Raw genomic sequence first — 10,222 nt, 5'->3', positions numbered from 1 at the left:
CGTTGCAATATGTGCCATGCAACAAAAAGTCTGCCTTGTCACACAGTGGTTGTATTAAGAATGCAGTGATACTGGCATATGAAAGGCAACTACAGTGCAACTTGGACTCCATACTTCTGTGTAAGAAATCCTACGTATCAATGTTGTATTGGAAGTCGAATATTAGCAAGTCAGATTGTCAATCAGATTACTCATGTCAACATGTAACATAGGACACCATTGACATTTCTCTCTCTCATTGCAGAGGATGTACCTACAGCTCCTGAGCAGCTGCCTATCAGTGATGACGATCTAGCTGAGGATAACAGCCTGCCAACCCTTGACCAAGATCCTCTCTGACAAATTAGGGCTTCCTTTAACACACCATTTCCAGTTGTGGGAAGGGCCAACAATGTTGATGGGTCTCCAGAGGATCCCCTCATCAGCCAACAAACACCATGTGCCAGCCCATCCCCTGCCATGGATGCCATGGGTGCCCTGGATGCCGACGACCACCAAGTAGAATTCTAACATCATGTGGTAGGAGTCCAGTGGGAGATGCTAGATGTGGTGCGGGTGAGGGTAGAGACCATGGCGGGCACCCTATAAGCAGGCTGTAAGTGTGTCAGTCCCAATATGGACACCTTGGCCGCTGTACGAGGCAACTACCCTTCACTCTGTAGACTTCAACAGTCCCTGGCTGACATGGCTGGTGTCATGAGGCAGAGGCACGAACAGCTGTCCTTCCAAAGTGGTACCAGCAAGGTTGCCAAACAGCTGGGGGCAATCTGCAACATCCTGGAGTCCATGGAGTGGAAGAAGGACACATACAAGGCCACAATGTGTGCCTACTACTGCGACCGTGGAGCTGTGCTGGCAAACCAGCAGGCCCTTCTCAGTGCAGTGCTACCTCACTTGTTGGCACAGAAAAATGCTGCTGCGTACGGATGATCCACACCTTCAGCACCTGATGTATGTGTGCCTCCGTCACTTCCAGCACCTACAACACCCCCCTCACGGTAAGGGCCACACACATCAGAGGAGAAAGATGTGGACTTCACCTCTTTCCAACATAAAACTTCCGGGTAGCATTTGTATGACCCAAATTGCCAGTTCCTCCTTTGTCAGGTGCTGATGACCATGCTAGTGTACTTCCTAACTGGTACTGTTCTCAATTTGCTGTCCCACCTGTTGATCTCACCCATTCATGTGTGGTGTTAATGTGGTCTATCTTTGACTGGCAAATTGTTAATTCTCTTCCTTGCTGAAACACTCCTCTTCTCCACATGTCTCATGCAGTTTATTACCCATGGACTCTGCCTGTACATCCAATGGCTCACAAAACCTGCTGGGTTTGCTGTCGTAAGAAGTGTGCCTGTGATCCTACATATTTTTGCACATGTAAATAAATGCACTTTGTTCAACCTGTGTGTTATATGTTTGCTGGAGTCTGGACTAAGTAGAACATGGTGGATTTTGTGAGCCAAAGATACCAACTACTCCCCAAAAGGACGTGTGTAATGGAGCCACGGCCGAAGCTACTGTAACAGAGTCACATGGATGCCGGACCCCACTATGGGGGTTGGGGCCGACAGCAGAGTGCCCCGGGGGCACTCTAGAGAGACATGGATGCAACAGCACGCATGATAACCCGGAAATAAAGGGTTCAGAAGCGGCGCGCGCAGGGGAAAAGAGACGGACAGAGGAGACGCGAAAGAGGAAGACTCGGAGGAGAAAGAGATGGAAGAGAAAGACGCAGAGGAGGAGGACACGGAGGAGAAAGACATGCAGGGGAGAGATGCGGGGGTGAGAAGCACGGAGGAGAGAAACGCCAAAAGTGAAGAGGACACCGGAGCAGGGGAGGAACAAACCCCGGGAGAAACCGAAACAACCCGCCACGTCCCAGGAGGGACGTGGCTAATGCAGGTACGTGCCTGCATCTTGAATCCCTCTACATATTTTGAAAGAGGGAGGGGGAAGGAGGGGAAAGAGGAGTGAAAAAAGAGGGAGACATGAATGGATATTTTCCACATAAGGTAAAACATTCAGGGACAGACTGATTTGAGATAAAAACAGAAAGCAGTTCATAAACGGACTGACTTTAAATATTTCCTTGTTTTTATGTTGGGCTGCACACTGCCACCAGTACACCCTCCCAGTATATTGAGGCCAAAAGAGGACACTACGTGTACCCAATTAGGCACTATCCTTCACTGATCCCGGGATATATATATATATTTTTCCCTCTTTCCTTTCTTTCATTTTTTTCCTCTTCTTCTTCTTCTTCTTCTCCCCCCCTCCCGACAGGAATATAAAAGAAAATACTCAAACCCAAAATACTTACCTCTTGTCCCTCTGTTCCATATTTCCACTCTTGCACATCCTTCTGTGGGGAACGCTGACACCCGGGACCGGAGAGACACCTAAGAAGAAAAGAGAGAGCAAGACCATTAAGGAAAAAGTCCAAAGAAGAAGTCGACTAGAGCGAGAAAAAAGAGAGAACAGAAGAGAGAGAAAGAGAAACACTAAAGGATATAGGCCCTCATTATGACATTGGCGGAAAATGCCACCCACCGCCACAGCGACGGCCGGCAACATACCATTGCCGTGGCTACCAGCCGCCAACTGCATTATGACCGTAGGCAGGATTCTGACAGAAGGCTGGCGGGATTCCGTTGACGGTCATGGTGGCGGACGGCGGTAAGGTGGCGCTGCTGCCAGCAGCAGCACCGCGCCAGCAAAACACGGCCAACCGTATCATGTTCCATGATACGGCCTGGTGGTGTTCTGCTGGCGGACACTGCTGCTGGCAGCAGCGCCGTGTCCCATCTCCTGCTGGAGGACCCCCTGCAAGCAGGTAAGTCGGGTTCTCCGACAGGAGAGGGGCGGTGGGGGGTGTTGTGTGCGTGTGTGAGGGTGTGTGTGACTGTGTGGGGGTGTGTGGGGGTCTGTTTTTGTATGCATGCATGCGGGTGTGAGTCACGTGGAATGCATGCGTGTATGACTGAATGTGAGTGTACGTGTCTGTTGTTTGCGTCAATGTATGTTAGTGTGTATTGCAGTGTGTGCATGTGTGGGTGGATGTGGGTATGCATTTGTGTATGAGTGTGTATGTGTGCGTGTGTCCGTGTGTGGATGTCGGGGGGTCAGGAGGGGGAAGGTGGGGGAGGACTCTGGGGAGGGGGCGTGGGAGACCCCTATCTGTGCTAGGGAAGTAATTCCCTGGCACTGATAGTGCCTACGCCATTGTTTTGTGGCGGTAAGATTGCCACGAAAACCATGGTGGCAGGCGGGGTCATAATCCCGAGGGTGTTACCACCCTGGCGGATGGAGCGGTACATTGGAGGTTTGGCTTGAGCCATACCGCCAATATCATAATTTGGGAAAAGGTACCGCCAGCCTGTTGGCAGTAACTTTCCCCAAATTACCGCCGTCCGCCAGGGTCGTAATGACCCTCATAGTTTAACCGAGAACCACATAGAAAAATCATACAAGGAAGATATAAGAAATCACAATACCCTCCCAATTTAAGGAGTTGTTGATACGTTTATTTCCTAGCATTAACCCTGGCAGGACGACCACTGACATACCCACGACAGCTACACAGGCTTAGGGCAATAGATTTGGTGAACCCTATGTGTATGTAGACTAGCAAGCAGTTATTCAAGGTCACAAGCATGAAGTGCAACAAGTTGCATGCAGTCAATATTAATGGTGAATTAAGTCACAGCACAGGTGGGGAGCACATCCATTGATACTAGCCAGCGAACAACGCTACTGTGACAAGCAAATGATCCAATGGTAAGTATGTAAGGGGCCGGCATCAGTGTGTGACCCCGAATCTCCTTGATTAGTGAGAATGGTTTGACATCACCATCCCTCCAATGCGTGTCCCACGACTTACACACAGAGCATCATTATGTGAATACATGTTTTAGCCTAAATATCTATTTACATCAAGAGTGCCACTTACAATGCTCAACTATGTTTGTAGATCCCTCATGTGATTCCATGCCAAACTTGACAGATTAATCTCCATGGGTCTTTCACTAAGTCACACGTCTACAAACACTGGTAGCAAAGCCTATTGCATGTACTGAACATAACCTAAAGTAGAAATCAAAAGATTATAAACTACAGTTTCTAAACGTATCTTGCTCTCCACATATAAAATGGGACATGTTAAACATCAATCCCCCACCCTCCTTAATACACATCTTCATACAAAAATAACATAAATTACATCTGTACACAAACTAACTAAACATTCTAAGCAAACAAATAAATATTTTTTCGTACTTTGTTTTTTTATATTTGTTTTTGATTAAAACACATATCCTGAACATCAACCCACACCCACTAACTATAACCTACCCACCCCTCTACCCAATTACTGAACCAACCCCACCTATTGCTACACTAACTATGCTTAAACTATGCTTACAATCTAATAAAAACAGAACTTAAAAAATGGGGAAAGGCAGAAAGGGTCCCTGTGGCTTACTATTGCTCCCCCAATGAGGTCCACAGACTGTTGCAGCATTTGTAGCAAATGTATTTGTTGGAAATGGCCCTCTCTATAGGGTCACCCCAAACCTTTTGCCTTCCTCCTCTCACTTTTTGCTGGATTTTTGCTTGTTGGCCTTAGGATTCTGTGCCCTTTACCACTGCTAACCAGTGCTAAAGTGCTTGTGCTCACTCCCCTTAATATGGATTGATTGGCATACGACTGATTGACATATCTAATTTACATGTAAGTGCCTTATAGAGTGGTATACCATATACCCAGGGGCTGTAATTAAATGTGATTAGTGGGCCTGCAGCACTTATTGTGACACCCACTTAAGTATCACCTTAAAACATTTCCCAGGCCTGCCATTGCAGCCTGAAGGCAGTGTCTCACTGCCACATCAACTTGGCAGTGAAAACCCCTTGCCAAGCCTTAAACTCCCCTTTTATTACATACAGGTCACCCCGAAGGTAGGCCATAGGTAGCTTATAGGGCAGGGTGCTGTGTAATTAAAAGGTAAGACATGCACTTTTTAGTTTTACATGTCCAAGTAGTGATAATCTCCCAAATTTGTTTCCTCACTACTGAGAGGCCTACCCATCACTTAGAGTAACATTGAGGATTCCTTATTTAAATTAATAGGTTGTAATTCCTAAACCAGAGATGGTAGATATGTCATGTTTGATATCTATGAACTTGTAATGATAAGCCCTCTTTAATGGTAAAGTCGGATTTTCATTACACGTTTCAAAATGCCACTTTTAGAAAGTTGGCATTTTCCTGCCCCTAGCGTTCTGTGCCTGCAGCCTGCCTAGGTCATGTGACTGGGTGTAGCTGACAATTGGGACTTTGTGGATTCACCCAGTCAAACAATAGTGGGATTAGCAAAGCCTGAAAGGCCTTTCCACTGGCAGGATGGTGAGGGGGGAAGGGGTGGAGCTGAGCACAGCCCTAATCACATCTGAATGGGTTGAGGTCTGCTACCATCAATAGGCTTAACGATCCTGCATTGTCAGTGGAGCTAGCTAGGAGCCAGTGTGGAGGAGGCAGGAAATTCCTGGAACTTCAGAGAACCCTTCTGGAAACTTCATCTAACTTCTAGAGCAGGACACTAGGGTATGAAAATAGGACTCTCAGACTTGCTCCTCGGTTCACTACTGGACCTGCGGAAGGACTCTCAGAGGACTGCCTGCTGTTGTGACTTGCTGTGCACTCTGCCAGACTGCTGCTGTACCTGAAAGGACATCTTTGCTGCCTGGTGGCTGCTTGGAACCTTCAGAGGCCTGCACCCAGGACTTCAGAAGTGAATTCAAAGGCTAGTTTAGCTTGTCTCCTGTTCTGAGCCACAGGGACATAACAGGCTCCCAACATCTTAAACCTGCACCTGGACCCAGCCTGTGTAAGTCCTGAACCCCCCAGGAAGTCTGCATCCACTCCTGGCCCCTTGGTTGTGGTGTTAAAGGTGCCCAGATGACAGATTTTCAAACATAAGGACAGGCACAGTTTGACTCAAAAGTCATCCGAGAACCAGGAGGAGACCTGGATCAACCTGCTTGCCTATCTGCCCAAGGTGCATCACCGGTTGGATTGACTCAGTGGCTTCTCCCGCTACGTTATTCTCTGCAGAAGAAAATCCGTTTCAGCAGCTCCTTGCAAAAGAGGTATCTGATCCTGTGAAACTGTCTTCGTCTCAGGCCTTCTGCCTCGTCCAGCTGATGATTTTCGGCTTCCATCCCAACGGCTAAGTCCACAGCTAAAAATCTTCACTGCGGCTTGGCTACATGGCTACCCTACGTCGTCGCTCCCTCCTCAGCCTTGCCCTGCTAAACTTTTACCTTCTCAGAGACTTTTTCTTCCAACCTTTTCAAAGTCCGAAGGTAAGCACTGACTGGGCCCAATCCACTTTGTGTATCCAAATCATGCTCCATTGCAGTCGGTCTTAACATTTGAATTTGCCCCGGTCTAGCACGACCAGATGTCTGTAGTTAGCGCTTTTTGTTTTTAAGTGCTATTTTACGCTTAAAACCTCTAGAATTCATAAGTCCAGTTCTACTAATTGGATTTTGATGGTTTTGGTGTCAATTAATTTATTGAAATGTTCTCTATTTTTCCAAATTGACTAATGTAAATACTCTGAGGACCATTATATGGATCATCACATGCAGTTAAAGTAATAGCATGTGTCCATCTATATAGACTGTCCCTACATGTCAGCTATTAATTTTACCGTACTGCACATCATCACTTGTCATATCCATGTCAAAAGTGTGTGCATACATGCTGCTGTACATCTCAAATGCACAAGTATCTTGTGATGTCACTAGCAAGTGTAGACCAAAGTGTAATCCTGGGTGACATTTTTGTTGCAAGCTATTATGGGCAATACAACTAGAAGATGGATTGTGTAATGGACTGTCAGATGACAGTGCTGTGCAGACATGACTTTGGTCAAACACACTTTGGCATTTCTGGTAAGAAGACAGGGCAAAAGTATGACTACGTATACAACATAGAGAATGGGGAAATAGATGGCAGCAGTGAGGTATATAAATGCATTACTATTTCTGGAATGCTGACATCTGGGCACACTAACCTTACCAATTCTGTCTTCACTGAGGTGTGAATCTGCACATCCTGTCTGGATTTGCCATACAAAATGTACATAGACTGCAATGTGGAGACTACAGTAGCAATATCCATCCGATATGCATTTGGAAGGTTACACATCCCAAGCCATGTTCAGCTATAAATATGCTCTTATATACTTTAACAGACTACGGGATTTTGGTCATGACTCCCCTATCACCTCATCTATCATTTGGGCCTGCACAGACTGGTGATACATTCACCTTGACATTAGTCACAATATAATGCACATGCAACTTTGACTTATTTCATTTATGATGTGTCATGTCTAGAAAAAAATATTCCATTAAAATTGGGATGCCCAATGAACATGTCTTTGCAAACATTATCCAATATCACACACAATCCTTGCACAACACAGTAACCATTCAGGTGACACTCACTGGATGCATCTGGATCCTTGAAGCTGTCCACCTTAGCCGTTGTATAGGGCTCAGGTCCACCTACCAGCAGTGATGACTGACACAACTTAAAAGTAGTATGGTGGGTAGAGGGGGCACAGGGGAATGCATAGGGCACGTGGTGGGGTAATAATAATTACCTGGCGCTGCTGGCTGCTTCGTGCTCCTCTGCTTCCTGGTCCCAGCAGTCCATGGGACAGCATCAGAGACTCCCTGTGCAATCCCTGCGCTGCACTCATGCTATTGACAAGCATGAGAGCAGCACAGGGATTGGCCTGAGCAGGATGGTTTACCGCTCGCTCAGGCACAGGGAGTCTTTGCTGTTTCTCCAACCCGGCTGTGCAATACAGATGAGTTGGAGAAACCTAAGTGTGCATGTCTTTTTGGCCACCGTAAGACAGACGGACAAACTAACATGCACACTTTTGTGCACTCCACTACAGTCCTCCTCCCCCCTCCCTGGGCTGGCGCTGCCCCTCCCTGCACAAGCTGGCTCAGCTAGCAGCTGAAAAATAAAATGATAATAAAATATTGTTTTATTTTTCAGCTACTGGCTCTGAGCCAGTGGGGGGACGCTCTTCCACCATTGCGGAGGAGCCACGTCTGCCTACAAGATATAACATGGTACATTACACTGTGAATGTATAACACATCCACTGTGGACATAAGAAGCACAGTACATTGCATTAGCAATAGCCTATGTAAGTCGACTTCTGCATGTTGAACATGAGGTATATAGCACAGTTGAGATCACTTAATGTTTCACATAGGTAAGGCGGTTTTAAGTATACACAGACATGAATTGCCTAATGAGGAATCTGGTGCATAGATTGTGGACCAAGTACAAATACATCACTACTTACAAAACAGCACAAGGGTTTCCGTCTTTCATGAGTCTATGACCCTTAGTAATTTGACATGCCACACTCTGCAAGGTTTTACATTAGCTGTGCCTATCTCATATCTATGACAATGCTATACACATCAGACAGTAGCCATGCTTGTTCCTTGCTTTCACTGAGCTCAGTACATGTCAATGCTGCACAATAAACAGACATTGTCCATCCATGCCTTGTACAGGCACAATGAGGAATTGGAAACATCTGCACACCAACATGCATGAGAAATGTTCAGATGTGCCACAAGCAGCCTTTTAAACATCTGGACATAAATACATGTGAACGTGTTCACCCGTAACATACATTGGCCAACATTTATAAGAGGCCTGCACCACTGGAGCATCACCTTTTTCTGGCGCTCCAGTGGCGCAGCCCTCTCAACCATATCTAGGAGGTGATGCAAAGCCACCCTGTGTGTCCTGGCATGGTCTCAGAGATATGAAGTGAGGCAAGGCAGCACAAAGCGCTGCGTAGCTTTACTCTTCCTCAAGCAGGCATTCCATGTGCGTTGTGGTGGCTTTTCCTAAGCAATACCCATGGGTTTTGACACATTCCCAGATTCACAAGAATTTGTACATCTGGGAAGGCATCATGATTGTGTGCCTCCCCAGGGGAAGTGTAACAAGAAGAAATATCTTTATTTCTCATTGTGACTTCTCCGATGTGTATGTGTGCTGCATTCTGCAGCACACATAGAAAGAGGAAAACAACTGCCCTTGCTTGTTTTTGTGCAGGAAAGTGTTCCTTCCAGCACAAATGTGCCAACAGCGCAGACACCTTTGCACCATAGTGCAAGGGTGCCAACATTGGCGAAAGGCACCAATTTGTGCACCTGTGCAGGCAGAAAGGACATGAATGCCACATATGTCTCTAATACGGTACATTACTGCTCTTTCCTTTTGATACAGGGCAGTGAAGCAAGAAGCCTTGCTGAAATGCCCTGTGCCACATTTTTGGAAAGGAGGCTCCTAGAGTCTGTCACACACATTTGTGAATCAGTAATGATCTGGAATGCCCGTGACAACACTACCTGCACAGTGCTGGTGGGGCAAGAAGCACCTCTGAGGCTGGCATGCACTACATGGTCTATGTGGGCTAATGCCAGTCCAACGTTGAAATGCCTCTGCGGCTTGCTTCTTCTTATCAACACAGTTAGGCAGAGGCATGTAACTGTGACCATAATACATATGTGACCCTTAGAGTCATATACAAAAAATCTTACATTAGCAAAGGAGACTGAGCTATAAACTCATAGCAAATGTGTACTTACCAACAGCTCCCCCCTTTCAACTCCAAGGTAATTAAGGAGGTCAGCCTCCTGGCTGCCCACATCTTCCCAGAGATGCTTGAGCTGATGCATCGTACGCTCAACCTTGAAAATCCTCTGCATGTGAAGCCACACCTTCACCCACCGCGTCTTCCGGTCTTGGGTTAGATAGCCGTGGATTACCCAACTCCCACTGGCAATTCATTTTGGAAAGGTAGTGGTTTATCAGCCACAGGAATCCCCCAAACTCCTGCTCAGACATGTTCTGTGCTCTGCCTTCCCAGACACCTCCCTCCTCGAAAAAACAAATTCTCCAAATCACAATACCTAACTAAGACGCCCCCAACTACCTCTAACAATACAGACCCCTGAAAAGACAGACACTCAACAATACAATGGACTAAACAACAATATAAATAACAATTACAATATAAAAAACAGACTTTATGGACACAACCAGGACAGCACAGACACCAACTAGACCAATAAACGCCTCACCACTCTCCAGCAACCACACAAA

The sequence above is a fragment of the Pleurodeles waltl genome, chromosome 9 (assembly GCF_031143425.1).
Source record: "Pleurodeles waltl isolate 20211129_DDA chromosome 9, aPleWal1.hap1.20221129, whole genome shotgun sequence".
In the NCBI taxonomy this organism is placed as follows: Eukaryota; Metazoa; Chordata; class Amphibia; order Caudata; family Salamandridae; genus Pleurodeles; species Pleurodeles waltl.
The sequence above is the reverse complement of the archived record's forward strand: the minus strand, read 5'-3'. Positions refer to the sequence as shown.